At 34.5% G+C, this 22,138-nt stretch overlaps 1 protein-coding gene across 1 annotated transcript in view; it reads left to right on the top strand.

The window, feature by feature from the left end:
- Positions 1-21,835, top strand: part of Hibch (3-hydroxyisobutyryl-CoA hydrolase) — a 233,242-nt gene extending 211,407 nt beyond the window's left edge. The window contains exon 12 of the transcript XR_010856875.1: positions 21,745-21,835. The gene's annotated coding sequence lies outside the window, so the exon portion shown is untranslated. The remainder of the gene's footprint in view (positions 1-21,744) is intronic.
- Positions 21,836-22,138: the final 303 nt, after the last annotated feature.

Below are 22,138 nucleotides of genomic sequence, written 5' to 3'. Positions count from 1 at the left end.
CGACAGACACAAAAGGACCCGAGGAACACGGGTCACCTCCCTCGAGAAATCAGAGTAATTGGTTTCGGATGTTCCTGTCCCCGGATCATCTGTAGTGTTCAGTGGTACACGTTGACGCCTATGGATGGGATTGGCGTACGCGTCCCCTAGGAAGTGAAGGGTTTTTAAAATAAAATACTCAGCTTACAAACACACACGCTGGTCACAGATTATATATATGACAATATAGATATATATATATATATATATATATATATATATATATATATATATATATATATATATATATATATATATATATATATATATATATTTGTGTGTGTGTGTGAGAGAAGAGACAGACAGACAGACAGACAGACTGACTAACTGACAGACAGAAGAACGTATGTATGCACAAATGTGTATACTTTCACTTATCTGTGTGTATTTGGGGTTGTAAAATTGCATACGTGCGTATGAATGAGGAATGAGGAAAAATACAGCAAAGGGCAGCATATATAAAACCTTCCAACCATGAAAGGAACGAACAATAAAACTGTTCCGACGGAGTATATTCCACTCTTCAATATACCTACAAGATCAACCGACCTAAATCTCCTCGTATTTCATTTTCGTCAGGTTACTCCAATCTTTCAGACAGACGAATGCGGACGTACGCATCTTCGAACATCAGCAATTCCTTTATTTCATTCAAGACCTCTCCTCTCATCCCATGAAGTTGCAGGTTGCATCTTCCCTCAGTGGTTGATTCCTTTCAATATTCAGCAACTGCAGACACGTGACCTATTCTCGCTTTAGACTCTCGTGCACTTTATCCCTGTCACTTAGTCGGCTACGTAAGCTTCAAATGCAGCTTAAAGATATTTTTCTTCCGTTTAAAATTTGAAGCTATTTTTAAGATTCCAGTAACTCTTTCCATACATCTTTAGTTAATCTTCAGCAATCATTTTCTGGGTTTTTGTACACACACACACACACACACACACACACAACCACGAGCCGTTCCCAATAGCCATTTCCACCCACGTTCGGACCTGGGGGAACCAGATAGTTGGCTACTGCTGATGACTCAACAGGTAGACTCATGGCCCCCATAAACCATTATTCCTAGCCCTGAGGTGGACCTGAACTCAGGACCACTGCATTTTGAAGTCCACGTGATACCACAGTGCTACAGCGACCACTACCTATAACCTGTAGTACAGCTGTGTCATAATATGGCTGTTTTCACATTCCGTCGAAAGCTAAGTTAATTATTTGCTCTTTTCATCTTACGTAGAACTTCCAACGTACACTTAAGCTTATTGCCTGTTTCATTCTCTTCTACTGCTTTTCATTTTTCCAGGCAATTATCTATTTCTGTATTGAATATTACTTTATGAGAACTGTATATCCGGTAAGCTATTTTATACAATGGATACAACTGCTTAAGAGAGAGAGAGAAAAATAAAGTTAGCATATCTTAGTTTAACCAGACCACTGAGCTGATTAACAGCTCTCCTAGGGCTGGCCCGAAGGATTAGATTTAGTTACGTGGCTAAGAACCAACTGGTTATCTTAGCAACGGGACCTACAGCTTATTGTGGAATCCGAACCACGTTACGACGAGAAATGAATTTCTATCACCAGAAATAAATTCCTCTAATTCTTCACTGGCCGGTCGGAGAGTCGAACGCTGGGCCAACGGCGTGCTAGCCGAAAGCTCTACCCACCCCTCCACTGAAGAACTTGATGAGAGAGAGAGAGAGAGAGAGAGAGAGAGAGAGAGAGAGAGAGAGAGAGAGGGTCTTTTCGTCTGACTTTGATTTTCTTATCTGACTCCATTTAGGAAAGCAGTTTAGTGGGGAGGAGGCCAATCGATCCCTCGATGTTTGTTGCAGATGGCTTCTATCTTCAAGTCTCTCAGTCTCCTGCTTTTGTTTTCCTTTCCTTCTCCTCGCTCTTAGCGAGAGGAGGAGGAGGAGGAGGAGGAGGAGGAGGAGGAGAGTCAGTCCCTTCAGCACCAAAGTGAAGTTGAATCCCTTCTTCTTTTCTCTTGCGTTGCGAATCGAAGCTCCTCCCTTCTAGTTCACTGAATGCTGGTATTTTGTTATTTCGGAGGATTTTCTGGAGTTTAAGCGATATTTCTTGATTCATTTAATGACCAGTGAAGTATTTCTCAGGGATGAAGCGATGTCGAGACATATCAGGGAAGAGATTTTAGGAAAAAATGATGTTGCTGGGAGAAGACGAGTGTAGCACTTTTAATGATGAAAATAATTTAGGAATTTGTCAACTACGTTATATTCTCGAAATTATTATTAGAGGGTCATCATCACAAACATAACTTTTTTTCGACACCGAGCATGCGTTAATCATTCAGCTGTTGCAATTTTAACTTCAATATCTCAAACACTTAAGCCATGATATTTATTCGGTCGTAGCATGATAAAATTTCGAATGTGTTTCATGTATCATATGTAAATCATTCTCGGTCTCCGCTCATCAGATTCGTTCATACTAGATGCATCTTCAGTCATTCACATTACGGCTCATAACAATTCTCCTTGGTCAAATAATTGCTATCATATATCGTTTTCTTCAGTACAGAAAATTTACTCTTTAATACTGATATTTTATCATGTGTTCACGTGTGCTGGAAAATGGAAGGTAGATATAAATGATTTTTTTTTATACAAAGGCGGAGATACATTGCAGTTCACAGAAGTTATTTAATGTTGGCTGCAAATAATTGACGTATTTATTCTTATCCTTGACAAGAGCTATACAGAATTCACTGAGACTCAGATATCTGAGGATAACCACAGTTAATGACAAATAGAAAACACTGACAGTGTACAATGAGAGTATTAAAAATTTCTCAAAAATGAATCAAGAGAAATATATTTTCTACGAAGAGAACGTGAGGCAAAATCCTTTCTTCAGACTGGATAAAAAAAAAATGTTAGGAGCAAATGAAAGGAATAGATCGCATTCCCTGGTGAAAAAAAAAACCCAATGCACCAAATTTTGCGAGAAATGGACAGAGGAATTCGGAATACGCTCGAAGTAGAACTGTAATTAGAAAAGAGGGGGACTCAAACTACAGCTGAGTTTCTAGTTGGAATCTGAGCTTGGAAACATGAAAATAATCCCGGACTGCGAATGACGTCGGTTGCTCGAATGTATTGCTCTCAAAAAATTACTTAGAAAATACAGATTATCGTTATTTTTATTATTCGGAAGATGAACCATATTCATATGGAACAAGGCCACAGGGGGGCCACTGACCGGAAATTCAAGCTTCCAAAGAATAGGGTGCTCAATAGTTTATAACTTCATTGTTACATGTCTACATTTTTCCGTGATTATTCGTTCCAAACATCATCAACTGTGAAATAAATAAAATCCAGAAATTATATAATGGGAATTCCATGTTTGACCCCTAGAAATTCATAACTGAGAGAGAGAGAGAGAGAGAGAGAGAGAGAGAGAGAGAGAGAGATAGAGAGAGAGAGAGAAAATTAGGGACAACAAATAATACTGATATGAGAAGGCATTATAAAGGTTATTTGCCAGTATTTGAGAGGACAGCATAATATATAATGATAATAATAATCTACCCAGCACGATTAAGCCGAAACGCGGACAAGCTAAAAGCATTACCTGCCTGTTTTGCAATATGATGCAGACGATAAAAATTCTTGTTGATTCCTGGGAACTAAAATGGGAATGGTAATGACGGCCGTAGTTGGAAATAAACTTAACCGTCGGTAATGGATTCGGCATCATTATTAGAATTGCATTGTTAATGTTGTTTGCTTGCGTTGTTGATGGGACTTTTGCTAATTAGGGTGAATTTTCTACCGCATGCGAGAGCAATATACCTAATGAGTTATTAATAACGTTGGTCATAGCGATGATGGTTTTGACGATAGTACAATAATGTTATGTAATGCACAATAAATGTGAAGGTTAGTGACAATTAATCTGGCTGTCTATATACACACAACTGTTATCGATATTTTCAGTCTTACTTTTATGATGTCAATAATTAAGATTAGACATTTGTGATGTAGCTATACACAATGATAAAATGTTCTTAATAAAAGCATTCTTTTAATGATTACACGATGCAGTCGGGTAATAATACAAAAAAAGATTATTAATACAAGCTGACATTCAATTTTCTTGTCGGTATGGAATATAAATAAGTCGTACATTTGATGATAACTCATATATCCAGTAATACGACCATTGATTTGGTTGAACAGATGGAGGAGGGAGAGAATGTTGAGGGTGAGGAAAGGAAGGAATAAGGAATAAAGACGAAGAACACCTGAAACATATATCCTTAATGTTTTTACTGTGACGGTTAGGGGAAATGGTAAGTGGGAAAGATTTTTGAATTCAAGCAAAATACGAGTGATTTATTATTATTATTATTATTATTATTATTATTATTATTATTATTATTATTATTATTATTTGAGTAGGACTGATGAAGGATACGGAGTATATAGTATCTGAAAGTCCTTGTGGCTTTTAATTCTAGATTATTATTATCATTATTATTATTATTATTATTATTATTATTATTATTATTATGAGGGGCTGTTGACTAGAGTTGTATTCCTGTTAACAATCACCTTGTATGTACAGTATATATATATATATATAAATATATATATATATATATATATATATATATATATATATATATATATATATATATTATATATATATATATATATATATATATATATATATATATATTATATATATATATATATATACATATATATATATATATACACACATATGTATACATAAGTATATGTAAATACATACATATAATCATAACATACAGCCCAAGAGAGTGAAAACGAAATATACGTACGCATATGCTAATTACCTGTCTACACCCAGGCTCGAACTTTGAGGCATCGCATTAAATGAGTTTATTAATGAACATCCATCCAAATATTGATTCCGCCCCGATGAAAGAGAGGCGAGTTCATAATGGCCGGAGGAGAAGAGCCCGGCTGAATTGAAACCCATCAAGTATAAACACGGCTTCATTCAGGTCGTTTTTCCCAATTACACGGGAATCGGGCGGCGGAGTACATCGCCCGTGTTATTAGTCCGCTCCCAGCTCGAGACCTGATTCAATTAGACCCCGTAGCGCCGTCAGTGCACCCTCGCGCGGTGCACTGTAGGCATTACTTGAGGTTCTTTGCAGCGTGCCTCCTTCCTCAGGCCCCTAGCTGCAGCCCCTTTCGTTTTCTTTTACGGTACCTCCTTTCATATTCTCTTTCTTCCATCTTAGTTTACTCAACCCTCTCCTAAGAATTTATTCATAATGCAACTGCTTTGAGGTTTTCCTCCTGTTACACCTTTCAGACCTTTCACCGTCAATTTCCGTTGCAGCGCTGAATGACCTGATAATTCCCAGTGATTGGCCTCTGGCCTAAATTCTATGTTCAATTCAATTCAGTTCATTCAATTAGAATTCCCAGCAGATTCACTATTTCCCTGCTGGCAGCGACTGATTGATTGATTAGTTTTGAGAGCTGGTTATCTGGCGTCACGACTAACTGGGGCAGGCAGTGAACTCGTTGAGACCTCTGAGCTTTGGTAACATAGCAAGGCCTGCGTTTGATTATTTTTTTTTATTTCACGTAATCATGGTTTCGACAGTTGTTAAATTTTTTTTTAATATAGGTTTTAATAGTCAAGAAGAGTAATCCATTGATTGAGTTAAGCAGTATTTTATTTGTGAAAATAAAGACAACGCCAAATGCAGAAGCCTTGTCCTGGAGACTTGAAAATATAAATCAGTTGTTAAGCTAAGTGATTATGTGGTCTCATCGAATTTAAATATTTTATTGGATGTATTTTTGCGTGGACAGGATATGTGTTATGTTTATGGTATTATAGCATGGTGCATTTATCTTACGTATGGATGTTTGTATATACAAACACACACACACATATATATATATATGTGTGTGTGTGTATATATATATATATATATATATATATATATATATATATATATATATATACATATATATATATATATATATATATATATATATATATATATATATATATATATATATATATATATATATATATATATATATATATATATACACACATTTATATTTCCATGATTTTGTAAGTACCTTACGGGCAGTGAAACTAAACGTCATTTAGGATTGCAAAAGAAACACTCCCCTTCGGGGGAACGTAAAAGACAGAACGCATTTTTTTCGGCTTTGGAATTCGATGAGAGTTTCTTTAGTCCCCGGTAATAACATTTAGGGTAAAGGCAACTCTCCCTTTGAGCTCGAGTTTAATATAAGAGACGTAATTACGTTTCATCCACTTTCCCTGATATTCCGTTATCTTTTCTTTGCCTTCTGTGCGTCTGAGAGATCTTTAATCCTTGCAGTTCGTACTGCGTATATACTTGCCTGTCTGCGACTTATATTTTATCATTAATTATGGAAGTTGGAAAGGAGACTTTTTGTGTGTTGAGCATACGTTCAGTGGAGCAACTGCATAAAATCATTACAAGAACAATGATTCTTAATTAGGTGATAATGATTATACATCACCAAGTTCTCATTTTCTAACTTTTTCACGTACATTGTAACCTTCCAGACAACCATAATATGTATCTTATACAGAATATGCAATTAAAACAACCCCAAAATATACATAAAGATGAGTCACTGTTTTGTTTATATTTCTGGCGGCCCCCTCTCAAAAAAAAAAAAAAATAAAACCCTTAGGCTAAAATGGTTAAAGATATCACAATTTAGTCCCAGTGTTTCAGCGTCGTTACAAACTTAGACGCGAAGTTTATCAAATATTCAGCTAATTATAAATTCTTGCTCGGAGTTACCTCTATCGGCGAATATTCTCCTTGGTGAAGTTTTAGGTTATTATGGTGACGTTCCACTTACATAAGAGCCAACAAGCCGGCAGTAGACCTGAAGCCGTTTTCTAGCCCAGACTTGAACAAAGATTTTTTGAAGAAGCATCAAGGCAATTGTAAAAAAATGTGTGGTCTCTACTGTAATAATTTTATTACTTTACAGAAATATTTTTCATTGTGTTTTATCAAACAGTCTGTGAAATTTAAGATATGATAATCACTAAGTTTGACTCTCTCTCTCTCTCTCTCTCTCTCTCTCTCTCTCTCTCTCTCTCTCTCTAGACTATCCTTAATGATCCAGATCACATTTTGTCATCACTGGCAAATTCTGCATCACGTATCATGATGTTAAACCATGAATTTTACTTTTGTTTCACATTCTGTGATGCCAGTTTATTTTGTTAATGTAATCGATGTTTATTCAGCTCATGGGCCGACTGAATTTTCTGAATGTCGGGGTTGAGACCCGTTCTCCAGTCTGCTTTCGTCATCTTCCCAGTTAAGGGATTAAATAAAGTTCGATAACACAAAGAGAAGATAAAATTAAGTCAACTTGAAACACACACAAAAAAGATGAAATTAAGTCAACTTGAAACACACACAAAAAAGATGAAATTAAGTCAACTTGAAACACACAAAAACGATAAAATTGAGTAAACTTGAAACACACACAAAAAATAAAATTAAGTAAACTTGAAACGTACAAAAAAGATAAAATTAAGTAAATTTGAAACACACTAGAAAGATAAAATTAAGTAAACTTGAAACACACACAAAAAATATAAAATTAAGTAAACTTGAAACACACAAAAACGATAAAATTAACTTGAAACACACATAAAAAAGATAAAATTAAGTAAACTTGCAACACACACAAAAAAGATAAAATTAAGTAAACTTGAAACACACACAAAAAAGATAAAATTAAGTAAACTTGCAACACACATAAAAAAGATAAAATTAAGTATACTTGAAACACACAAAAAAGATAAAATTAAGTAAACTTGAAACACACGCAAAAAAGATAAAATAAAAAGATAAAATTAAATAAACCTGGATGACACAAAAAGAAGATGAAATTAAGTAAACTTAAAACACACACACACACACAAAAGAAAAAATTAAGCAAACTTTGGACAGCGCCAACAAAAAGATGAAATTAATATTGACCATGCCAGATTAGGGCAAAACAGCAAATACCTTCAGTGAGGGCATTTTGTTACAATGAATACGTTGCAGTCTTCATCAGATTACTTCAAATTAATTGTGTCGAAACGTTAAATAAGTAAAGACAGTTTTCGAGATTTTATCTTCGCATCCTTTGAATATGACGTCATTTCCAGATTTTTATTTACTCTTTTATCGCCCAATCTCACTGGTTATTGCCATTGCAGTGATTACACTGCCATTTTTTGAATGACCACTTTGATCTCTGAGCGATTCCAAAATCATTCTGTGAAAATTGGAAAAGCTTTTTGTTACGTTCACAGCAACTTTATCGTGAATTCCCAGTTATTTGATCATCATTACCTAGGGAGCCATTGCGCAATTCCTTTCACTAACAGCACCTAGAGTAATTTCCAGGCAATTTCCACCCACCACACACACACACACACACACACACACTCTTTGCTGAAAAATTCCGAGGACGAAAAAATGATGGGGCTTTGTAAAATCATCCTTCAGTGACTGGGGTCATAAATCAGAGAACCTCCTCCCGAACGAACGTGATATTTTATCCCACCATACTTTTGTCAGGCTGATTTAAAGGCCTCTGGAATTTCCCATCCCTCACGGCCGGTATCTAATCAGTGCTGGAAAACTGGAATGGTGGGGGTTATTGCACTGGCGCGATAAGTGTTTTTAAACGAGTTGTTTGATTTATGCACAGGGGGCGAAATGATTCATACACTGATCTAACAGAAACAGTTTTTATTATTCAGCGAACATATGTTTTTGGAAACGTATTTTATTTTATTCTGCGTGGAGCTTTATAAAAGGTGGATTTTAAGTGAAGATCCAGTTTGAATTTGGCTTTCAGTCTACGTCCAGATTCGCCGTCGATTCATACGAAAAAAAAAACCTCTCCGTGTTTCGGAGAATTTTTTCAATATTTCTACTTCTGAATTGGACAGCCAACAACCTGACGTCTTTTAACTGCTTTCAGGTTTGAATTCATATTTACGCCAACTTATTTTTTTATCCAGAAAACTAGACATTAATAAGTTGAGTCTGACGATGGTAATAAAAGCTGCAAATTGGAGAATAAGTATGGTCTTTGTACTTGGAATTAATCAGTTAGCACTGAGGGTTGCTGTAGTAAAGTATCCTAACTGGAGAAAAACTAGGTGATATCGCTATGTACCGTGAACTGAATAATTAAGTCTGATCTGTGATGATTGTGCGTATATATTATATATATATATATATATATATATATATATATATATATATATATATATATATATATATATATATATATATATTACAATCATTGCATAGTTTAATTCCGAGTTAACCATTCCCTCTGAATTTCCTATCCTCTTTTTGAACAGAAAATAATACAGGCTACTGAATCTGAACATTCGACCGGAAAAATAGCGAACAAAAATATTTGAATAATAATATTTCTCCTGTTAGATTAAACCCCCGTATCATAGTGTGGGTATTTCTATTTAATTATCCAACCCTTTGAACAGAAATTGCTTTTCAAAATGTGTAATTTTCGCTTTTCATTTATCTCGCGTTATTATTCCATATTTCTGGCTCCTAAAACTGCATAATTCAGGCCATATTCATCCAACGAACTAAAAGTACGAAATGTGGGATTTATTTGCAGATCGATTTTTATTATAACAGAAGACAGTGACAAAAACAGAAGTTTGCAGTTTATTAACTTCAAAATATTAAATCCTTTTCACATTAGGATATATACGAAAAAAGATAATGGTCGGAATTGGAATGTAAGATTTAGGCCAACGGCCAAGCGCTGGACCTATGAGGTCATTCAAATGTCATTCACCGCTTTAGTGGTTAGCAAGAGAATCGTTCATTCATTATTAGGGATTCTATTTTCTCTACTTCTTCAGCTGCTGATTATTGTTTTTGTTATGTTATATTATTTATCTAGACTGTGCGTATTATATTTCTATATTCCACGTATATGGCCCTGAGCTGAAATAAAGGATAATATTATTATTATTATTATTATTATTATTATTATTATTATTATTATTATTATTATTATTATTATTATAATCGTCACACCTGCAGTTACGTAACAAGGTTCCTTCCAGTTATTTTCACTTCCGTATTCTGTCTCTTCGTATACAGAGAGAGAGAGAGAGAGAGAGAGAGAGAGAGAGAGAGAGAGAGAGAGAGAGATAGTTATCGGTCGCTGCATATGCTTAAAAATGCTGAAACTTTTAATGAAGGGACGGAATTTTGCCTGAGTAAGAAAACTGATTTAAAAGAAAATACTTCACTCTAGCTCTGAAGTCATCCGGCCAATTATCGCCAAAAAAAAAGAAGAAAAAAATGTGAAAAGACTTCTTCAAAGTAAAGAGAAACGTCTGGAATCACCTTATTATTCAACGGGAAATAATTTACTAAGATTACACAAGATATTTACAGTATCACATCTGAGGAAATCTTACCTGACCGCAAGAGGAATGGTAAAAGATAAAAAAGAAAATGAAAAATAAACAGTAAAAAGATTGAAGAGAAGAAAAGCAGGAAAAAGGTTGAAGGAAATAAAAGCAGTGAAAAGACTGAGGAAAAGAAAAAAAAACAGTAAACAAACTGAGGAATAGAATAACAGTAAAAAGGGTGTTATATAAATATGAATAAATTTGGATATTTTGTGACATTAAAACCATAAGTTTTAAATAGTATTTTGGTTGGTAGAGCGTACTGTAGCACAATATTTATAATTTGGCCTTTGCACATACTCTTTATAGATAGTATTTTTTTATTTCTTTTAGGATGTTTTATTTGTTTATTTCTAATATATGTAATCGTGCATGTATGAATGTGTCTAAGTATGATTGCATGCCTCTCCGTAAACATGCATGGAAACATTCAACATCCACAGGGTGTTATACAAGCGGAAGAATATAACCATTTTCTCATATTTATGAATGGTCTTTCTGTCGAAAACATCAACAAAAACATGGCCGGAAAAATAGCTGTTATTCGAAGAATAAAAAACTCGCGCTGCATGAAAAGGCTTCCGCTTTCTCCCCCACCCCTCACATCTCTCTCTCTCTCTCTCTTCAACAGTCTCTCTCTCTTTAACAGTCTTTCTCTCTTTTTAACAGTCTCTCTTTCTCTCTCTCTTTCTCATTTAACATTCTCTTTTTTAACAGCCTTTCTCTCTTTTAACAGTCTCTCTCTTTTGTAACGGTCTCTCTCTCTCTCTCTCTCTCTCATTTAGCATTCTCTTATTTAACAGCCTCTCTCTTTTGTAAGTCTCTCTCTTTTTTTAACGGTCTCTCTCTCTCTCTCTCTCTCTCTCTCTCTCTCTCTCTCTCTCAAGCCTTTTTAAGTCTCATTTTTAACAGCCGATCTTTCTTCTCTCTTTCTCTCTCTCTCTTCTTTAAGCCATTTTTTAAGTCTCATTTTTAACAGTCTCTCTCATTTTTTTTCTCTCTCTCTCTCTCTACACACATAAGGCTTTGAGTCCAGTGCTATTTCCATCGCACGGGGTCGTGTCAATACCAGGCCCTCGATAGCCTGAACCGTAAAATAATCCAGTAATATAAACATGACATGTTCGCCACATGTCCGTGTACCCATCGGGGATGCAGATAAAGCCTTGGTCTGAGGTCAGTTGGGTACGGGGGGAAAATAATTTAGTTCTGGGTCCTCATTCATTTCAAATGCCGGAATTATGAAAGGATTTTTTTTTTTCAATTTGATTAATGTAAGCGTAGTGTAAATTGGCGAATAAGTTCAGAATGGGTTCCTGTTAGCAAATGTGAATCTATAACGGAATTAGTATGATGTAAGGAAATGTATATTGATTTAATTTTCTTTTGATTTGGGTCACGAAAATATTGCCGAAGCTTTGCTTTGATTTTATGCTTTTTGTTTTAACGTAGATAAAACAGACTTATTCGAGCAAATTCATTTCCTTGTAAACCCGTAATTTACTGTTGTTTCTCTGCTCTGCCACTCAGAGAGAGAGAGAGAGAGAGAGAGAGAGAGAGAGAGAGATGTAAAGCTAGCACCTCTTTGAGTAATGAGAGAGAGAGAGAGAGAGAGTTAGCTTGTAATCTTCAGAAATGATTTCAAATGAGAGAGGCAGAGAGAGATTTTGTAATCTCAGAAATGAGAGAAATGAGAGAGAGAGAGAGAGAGAAAAAGAGAGAGAGAGAGAGAGAGAGAGAGAGAGAGAGAGAGAGAGAGAGAGAGAGACTTACAAAAAAGACTGACAAAAGAATGCTAAATGAGAGAGAGAGAGAGAGAGAGAGAGAGAGAGAGAGAGAGAGAGAGAGAGAGAGAGAGAGAGAGAGAGAGAGAGGTTTGAGTAATGATTTCCACTGTCGAGGCAAAGTCATATCCTTGTAAACTCAGAAATGACTGTTATTTCTTTGCTGCACATGAGAGAGAGAGAGAGAGAGAGAGAGAGAGAGAGAGAGAGAGAGAGAGAGAGAGAGAGAGTTAGCACCTGTTTGAGTAATGATTTCCACAGCAATGCGAAATGCACTGCAACGCCAGCAGGGCCAGTTAATTTGAATAATTAAGAGGTAGCGCGCTTTCGCTCTTCCATGAACTTCCTCTCTGAAGCGAAATGTCATGTGAAATACTGGTGTTGCTCTTGGCGATTTTTTTTTAATATTAATTTTTGTGCTTCGTTTCATGGCGTCAGTACAAAAAAAAAGTAAGAAATGCGCCGAATCGAGTCTTCTGTACAGTGTATAATGCTGTACGAGCCGTGGCCCGGTGGTGACCTGTCCTATAGCGTTGCCAGACGCATGATTATGGCTAACTTTAACCTTAGATAAAATAAAAACTACTGAGGCTAGAGGGCTGCGATTTGTTATGTTTGATGATTGGAGGGTGGATGATCAACTTACCAATTTGCAGCCCTCTAGCCTCAGTAGTTTTGAAGATCTGAGGGCGGACAGAAAAAGCGTGGCCAGAAAAAGTGCGGCAGAAACAGTGCGGACAGAAAACGTGAGGACAGAAAAAGTGCAATGGACAGACAAAGCTATCACAATAGTTTTCTTTTACAGAAAACTAAAAACAGGATTCTCAGTGTCATGTGAAATACTGGTGTCGCTCTTGGGTGTTTTTTTTATTATTAATTTTTGTATTTCGTTTCATGGTATCAGTAAAAAAAAAAAAAACAGAGGAATGCCAATGCTGGTATTCGTCGTTAGCCTTTTTCGCAATATTTTAAAAATTATTTATTGCTTTTTCTAGTTTTATAATTGATGTTTTCGTTATTGAAAATATATCAGAACTGTAAACCAGACATTCAGTCAAGCCAAGAACCTTCAACTGAATGACTAACCGGTCAAATAATGAACGACATCAAAGCTTATACATGACAGCGCTCACTGAAATGTCTCATTAAGAACATTTATTTGCGTAAGTCATTAAAGTTTATTTCAATTTGCAGAAACATCAGTATTCTGTTCTATTTCTGTTGGTAATGCAAAAGATGTTTCTTAGCAGAGAGTTCTACTTGTGCCTCTATATAAAATCAATATGCAATTTTTTTTACGCTTTGTTTGGGAGTTAGTGGCGTAATAGACGTTATATTAATATTTTTTAAATTGCACGGTTTAGTCTTCGTCAAATCTTCTTTATTATATAATGTATATATTATATATTATATATATATAATATATATATATATATATATATATATATATATATATATATATATATATATATATATATATATATATATATAATAACCACCAGGGGTAACAACAATAATTATTTTTTATATTATATATATACATAATATATATGAATATATATGTATATATATATATATATATATATATATATATATATATATATATATATATATATATATATATATATATATATATATATATATATGTTATTATAGTTCATGCTGTTGGTGTGACAGTTACAAACGCTTCTGTTAATGTTTGTATTTTGTATTTTGAATAACGTGAATCTCGATTTGTTACCCTTCAAGAATCCACTAATCACAAAAATTTTCGCCTCAGTAGAAAAATAAATAAAGAATAATGAAAGTTCATGACAGTAATCGCTGAGTCACAAACGCTTTGATGTACAAGACAAATAAATCAGAATATTATGATCAGATGATTTTAACAAGGGAAGCTTGTATAGATAAAGGCTTCTTTGCATTCAACTTACCCAAAAGTCAGATCTAATCGGTATCCCCGTAACAAAGAAACAATTTTAAGATATTTCTCTTTTGAGAACTCTCATTTTCCTCTCAGCCAAAAAGGGCTTGTCATAAAAGATATTAAGAAAAATGATAAAGAAAAAAAATGTTATTATCCTCGCAATAATGACTTGTTTTCCCTTTCAGTTCTTCGGTAAAATTCCGTCTCCTCTTCCTCGCCTTGATTAAAGCGCGAATTGGTCTCGTTCATGATTTTTGTGAATGAATTGGAATTCTGGGAATTTGCCGTCAGTTCCCCTGTTGTAGGGGAATATACGCCACGGTTATGAAGCGGAGCCAGGGACTTCATGAGTACAATGTCGACTGGCAAAGGGTCTTGCTTGAATTTATTTTTCTGATGTAATCTTATTATGTTTCCGTGTTTTTTCCTAGGTTTTATGACGTATTAAGTGCATGTATAGGAGGTAAGGATACTCTCTCTCTCTCTCTCTCTCTCTCTCTCTCTCTGAAGGAAACATTAAACATGATAGCTCAGTTTCAAAGGTCAACTAACGTGATGCAGAATATGGAACAAGTGAGTCCAGGAAAACAGGAATATGAAGAAAGACCGGGCGGGGTGAGCCGAGGAGAAATATATTAATGTGTTTGTTAAAGGGAAAATACGGTTGCAGGTTCCCAGGACAAGTAATTAGAATACAAAGAAGGGATCGCATAAGGAAAATGTTATAAGTTTCTTTCCAAAGCGAAGAAAAGGGAAAGTTGAAAATAAAGGAAAAATTTTTCACCCGTTAAGGAAGAGAGACCTAGTTTTTCTTAAGAAAGGAAAATCATGATTTTATAAGGTCACGAGTTACAGGCAAAGCAGGACCAGGAAAATAAGTCCAGAAGTTGGCAATAGAGAGAAATAACCACTGAACCACGATAAAGAAAGGGAGCAGAAGTTTGACAATACCTGATCGACAGGACAGGACTGACTGCCCCGGACCACCAAAAAGAAAAAAAAAAATTTGTATTTTGTTTCAATTTCCTCTGGAATTTAGGCTGAACAAAATAGAATCCAATTCCATATTCCGGCCTCATAGTACCATCTGGAAATGGCTGCACTGTAGAATATTCAATAATCAATCGCGCATAATTCAAAATGGTTCCCCGAATATATGGGACTCCTACATCGAAAATCAATGGACGCGGTCGGCGCCAATGTAGTCACAAATTTGTTTTTTCTTCGGCTGAGAGGCCAACGTTTTTTTTTTATTCAAATATTGGAGGTTTTGTATATTTGGAGAGGTTTGTATACATGTTTGTGTATTGGTTTTTTTTCTTGCTGCTCAAAATCACACCAACATTGAAATGGAAGGGACATTATAATGATAAATGGATTTCTACAGCAACTAAGGTGACTTTTCTTGTTGAATTACAGCTATGAGTTGTCTGGTTTAGATACAACCGGCCTTATGCCAGCGCGAGTCTTTGCCACGAGAATAGATAAATGTGTTAAGATGTGGCTGGAAATAGGAGACCTGGTGTAGATTTATTTATCTGCTGCTCAGAGAAAAACGCAATGAGACGGACAACGCTTACAAAAAATTAAGAAGACTAAAATAAGTGATGTACTTGCTTCACTTCATGGCTTTAAACCGGAGTACCCAGAAAGGACCGCCGCCTTCGTTGTGGCAGAAATACACACACACACACAAAAACCATAATGAGGTTATTGCTTAACTGCGCCAAGGTGACTGTTATCGTTATACTCAGTGTGGTATTACTGACGCACTCAAGTTTATAAAAGTTGCAATAATTCGTGCTTGCTTACAAGTTTGTAACGCTCCGCGTTTCTCTCAACGAAAGAGTCGGTGAATATTTTGCGAGCAGTAATTCATGATTTTTTTATATTCCTATTGATGTAAAAAAAAAAATCCCCCTCTTGTAAGACCTCTCCTGCATTTTAGTTTTCCGTAAAAGAAAACTATTGAGATGGCTATTTGTCTGTCCGTCCGTACTTTTTCTGTCCGCACTTTTTATGTCCGCCCTCAGATCTTAAAAACTGCTGAGGCTAGAGGGCTGCAAATTGGTATGTTGATCATCCACCCTCCACTCATCAAACATACCAAATTACAGCCCTCTATCCTCAGTAGTTATGTTATTTAAGGTTAAACTTAGCCATAATCGTGCATCTGGCAACGCTATAGGCCAGGCCACCACCGGACCGTGGCTGAAAGCTTCATGCGCCACGGCTCATGCAGCATTATACACCATACACAAAACTCTTCGGCGCATTTTTTTTCCTCGTTTTTTCTCACATTTCAATACTGTAGCAAGATTCACAAGTAGAATCCACTTTTCCCTTCAACTTATAATATTTCTAAATAGATTCCCGCCAGAGAGAAGAAGTCCTTTCAAAATTAATCTCCGGAAAACCCAGAATTTCTCGTTTGTCACTCACTTTGAAACTTGAAATCCCAAAATGATATAAATTTCATCAGAATGTCCCCTAATCCCCAGCGTGCTTTTAATCTCAGAGTTAATATTTACCGGCTCTCTCTTCTCTCTCTCTCTCTCTATCTCTTCCTATCTGTCCTTTGTCCCTTTCCTCTTACTCCAAATTATTGACTCAGGACCTCGTCGTTTCAAGGCTTTATTTAAACGACATAATCCTGCGACAGAGGAGTCCTTGTTGCGTATGATTTGAGCATTGTTGGCTTCGTAAATTTGGTTTTTATTCCTAAAAAATCTATGCACAGTGCAACTTGAAAGTCAATCCGTCGGAAATATCGCTAATGTGAGACATAACCTGTTGATTCACAAAATTGCACAAAGGGCTTTTTAGCAGTCAGTTGAACCTTGCTACTCACACTTTGTCATTTACCTCTCTACTTTTCGTAACTCCTGGATAAATAAAAATATATAAGTATATTCTGTATACTCCTATATATATATATAATATAATATATAATATATATATATATATATATATATATATATATATATATAATATATATATATATATATATATATATATTTTATATATATATATATATTATATATATATATATATATATATATATATATATATATATGTATATATATATATATATATATATATATATATATATATATATATATATATATATATATATATATATATATATATATGTTTGGTTTCTGAATTATGATATTAAACAATAGTCTTTTCAAGGTTAATAAACAATCTCCTGTTGCTGTTCGTAGGTAAGACTTCAATAGGAATTTTATACCGGTGCTTTCTTAGATACTTGTCGTTAAAGTCTTGTGCGGATTTTGATTTTACAAGGTGATTTATGACGCTGTAATTCTGCACACACAAAAAAATAGAAAAATGATTAGTAATTATAAAAAATGACGTCTAGATTTTCAGTGCTGCTTTAGGATGAAAAAAAAAAAAAATAACATAGTCACTGAAGAAATCCATTTATGAAAAATTATAAATGAAGGATATAGAACAGAATAATGATTGATTCGGCCATTTAAAAAAGATAAAAAATGATGAAAGTGTAATTTTCACCTCCGGGATAAGTGACACTGCATTGGTTTATACAGATTTTATTTTATTATTTAACACATTCAAGTGCACTTAGGAAAGAAAGGCACAGGAATTCCATTAAAACATTTTTAACCAGAACTCATAAATTATAAATTACGATCTGTCACTCAGTTCAGTCTTTCGTCACAGATAATGGACTCCTGGCGACTGTAAGCTACGTATTAGTTTAATACAGGATTTTCCTCATATTGTTTTGTGGCGCTAATTTTTTTGTTGAAGAAATAAAATATAATAATATCCAGAGACTTGAGGTAATATCTATCCAACGAAAGAAATACTCTATGAAATTACACCCCTTGACACTATACTTCAATGTGGGATTGAATCTGTCGGGAAATTAATCTTCAATTTTTCTCCTCAAATAAGATTTCATAAACCAACTAGAAAATGATAAATCATAAAGTAAAATATCCGTCTTCTTAGCATCAGGAGCGACTCAAATTTAATGTTTTCTGTTGGCAAAAAATTTCTCAAAACGAATAAAAGTCTGTAATGCCACAAATGAACGAAACTTTCGTACGCACATGTATATGTATATGTATATATATGTATTATATATATATGTATTATATATATATATATATATATATATATATTATATATATATATATATTTATTTATTTATTTATATATATATATATATATATATATATATATATATATATATATATATATATATATATATGAATATGAAAAAATTACATATATATATGAATATGAAAATTACGTTTTTCCACTAGATGAGGCTTCTAGCCCCAGGCAGTGTTCTACCAAGTAGTGATCAATCATCAATTAGATTATTAAATTACACGGGAATTTTTTTTTTAACAGGCACTCGGTTGAAACAGAATAGATAAAACGAGGAAATGATGAAGTCTATGAATACTTTATAAGTTCGTAGCTTTCAATACGTAAGCATAAAATGCATAATAAAGTACATATTTTGCATAAATACACGCCTATGAAAAACGCTTAACGCGTACCTATAGCACCAATTTATGCAGAAACACGTTCCGGCGCATAAAAAAAATGAATAGATAAATAAATAAAGCGTACGGGATTCAGAATAATAACACACCAATTTCCCCCTAAAAGAATAACAACAGCATAATATATCCCGGACCCATTCCTTTAAAAATAATAAAAAAAGTCTCCTTCCCCGCCAGTCATAAATTCACTGTAGAGCCGCGCGTTGTATGGATTTAGTAATGCAAAGAGCTCAAATTCCCTAGTTTCTGGGTGTGAGGAGGACGAAGGAGAGGGAGAAGGCGTGAGGGGGGAGGGAAGTGAGGGGGAGAGTGAGGTAAGAGGGAGAATAGGAGGACCAGCGAGGAAGGAAAGAGATTTGGGAGAGTAACTCCCATTTGTGATTGCGGCGAAATGGAAAAGTCTAATTGTCGAGTAGTTATTTTTTTTTTACGAAGACTGTATGATAAAGGAAAACGAGAGAGAGAGAGAGAGAGAGAGAGAGAGAGTAGAAAATCATTTCACGACATTTTTATGGTCTTCAGGTAATGTATGCTTTCTGTCCTTGACTCCCTTGAGTTACGACATGATATTTGTTTAAATTCCCCTGCTGCTTCAACTCTTTTCCTGCCAAATGTTGATAATTAATTGCACGGTGTTTTTGTCCTTATTTAATCATGGTTGTTATCTCTGAAAAGTTATGTGTGTATGTATGTATGTATGTATGTATATATATATGTATGTATGTATATATATATATATATATATATATATCCACTTATTTGGGATGCATTAAATCAAAGGGATATATATATAATAGCCACAATATATTCCTCGCGCTTTTTTGGATATATAATCCCATATCCAAGGGAAGAATGAAGAGCCTCAGACGGCTGGCGCGGGAAGCGAACCCGAGTTACCTTAATCCACGTTTGAATTAGAAGCGATATATATATATATATATATATATATATATATATATATATATATATATATATATATCACTTAATTGTGGTCCATTGTGTCAAAGGGATAAATATAAATTCTGCAATACCTATTCACTAGCATTATGAATAAAAAGTTGAAGTACAATGTTTATGTAGCAATTAATCCTATGTTCATGGAATATTTTAATCACTACTATGTCTTACCACAACAAGTATAGTTTTTTATTTATTATTTCATTTCTCCAGAGAAACGAAAGACTATTGAAATGCTTTCAGAAACGTCTCCCACTTTTTGCTCTGGTCTCGCATAAATTCATTAATATAAACTAAATTTTAAACATTGCTAGAAGAAAAACACTGCCTCAAATAAACCTAATCCCTTCTCTAAGAATAACTTGTTCCCAAGTAATTCTGTTGCAGAGTTTATCACACCTCCCAAGGGGAAATATTCTTTTCCAGCCCCGAGAGAAGTAATAATGCGGAAATGTTTTCCCTAGTGCTATATTTTTCGGTTAGCCTTAATTATGCATAAAGCTTCGGGAAACAGTAGTGTAAAAAAAAAGTATACGAAGACCAAATGTGCTTAAAATCGTTTCAGTGTTTTGTTTTTAAAAAAGACAGCAGGAAAAATATGAAGTGAAAATATCTGTATTCCAACATCGGAGGGTGATGTGCATATGATTTTTGACTTTGTGAGTGATTCAATGCGTATTTTGTCGGTCACCTATTTTATATACTGTGGCGGTAAGTATATTCTTGAATTAAATAATGATTTCATAAATAAACAGTGTTTCTAGCACTGGTTAATCAGGAATTAACTCGTCACATATATGATTTAAGATTATATATATATATATATATATATATATATATTAAGATATATATATATATATATATATATATATATATATATACACGTACATATTCACATGCATGTGTGTGTGTGTGTATGGGAGAAAAATCAAATCAAATAAAAGTCTGGTATACACCTGGTAAACCAGTCAACATGCGTCAGAAGTGACGCATTCAACCCTCGCCCTAAACATACAGTACAGTCCCATGAAGATGTCTAGGTTCCAGGGAGCGCTCTGCCGTTTCAATTACAGTCACTCTTACTGTTCATTACGTCCGCGTAAAACTTCAGTCTTCACTGGATAATTAAGATCTTGGGTGGAGGGCTTCAACGTGATGCGATTTTCGGGAAAATAATTTGATTTTTTTTTTTTTTTGAAATGTATTTATTTCTTTATCTCTTTGTACTGAAGGCACTGCAGTGTTGTAAAAACCAAGTGGGGAGGAGGTACAGTTTTGAAATGAAATCCCGTATTCTTTAACTGTAAAAGCTAAGGAGTAGTTTTCATAGTGCATATAAAAATATGTGTATATATGTATTATATATATATAAACACACACACACACACACACACATATACACATATATATATATATATATATATATATATATATATATATATATATATATATATATACAGTACATATAACTGGATCACGAAAACATGGAACGTGATGAATATATGAATAATAAAGACAAAATCCACGAAGGAAAGAGAAGCAATGAAGTGCTGCAAGGCCTTTCGATTTACAGTCCTTTGCTAAGTAAAGGACTATAAGTCGAAAGGCCTTGCAGTATTTCTTTGTTTCTCTTCCTGGATTTTGTCTCTGTATATATTAATTATATATATATATATATATATATATATATAATGTCCCCACTGACACCATACAAAGGATAAAACCCATAGGTCCAGAAATTGGCCCCCCCAAGAAATTCCGAGCCGGAAACTGCCGTAAGAAGAAAAACCGCAAGGGAAAACGTAACTGTTATTTCAGGCCATATCTTTCAATTACGAGTCGTAAAAGGCATCATGCGTGGATTCGGTGCCTGGCGGCGTTCTCTCATGCAGTTTTATAGCCCAGTTTCCCCTTTCTTTTCCCATTCCAGAAATACCGGGATGTGCTGTCGTCCCCTCCATTCACGCCGTCAGAAAGGCTCTGTTTATACAGCGGGAAGGCGGGTCGAATTGAAGTGGGAGGTAAGTGCTTGTTTCTCTATATTTTTTTTTTTTTTCGTCTATTTACTTTGGCGAAGAAATGAATTTTGGAGCAGAAACCCAGGTAAGTAGCTTAATTGATACTGTGATGTAAGAATTGTGTGTCGTCATTCATGGGATGCTTATTGAGTTTTTTATATTTCTTTTTATTTTCTTTTGGGGGATAAGTAAATTTGGAAAGAGAGGCCCAGATAAGTAGCCTAATTGATAGTGTCATTTAAGAATTATATATCGTCACTCATGGGATGTTTACCGAGTCTTATTTTTTATTTTCTTTTTATTTTC

Source organism: Macrobrachium rosenbergii, chromosome 23, assembly GCF_040412425.1.
Source record: "Macrobrachium rosenbergii isolate ZJJX-2024 chromosome 23, ASM4041242v1, whole genome shotgun sequence".
NCBI lineage: Eukaryota > Metazoa > Arthropoda > Malacostraca > Decapoda > Palaemonidae > Macrobrachium > Macrobrachium rosenbergii.
The sequence above is the reverse complement of the archived record's forward strand: the minus strand, read 5'-3'. Positions and strand labels throughout refer to the sequence as shown.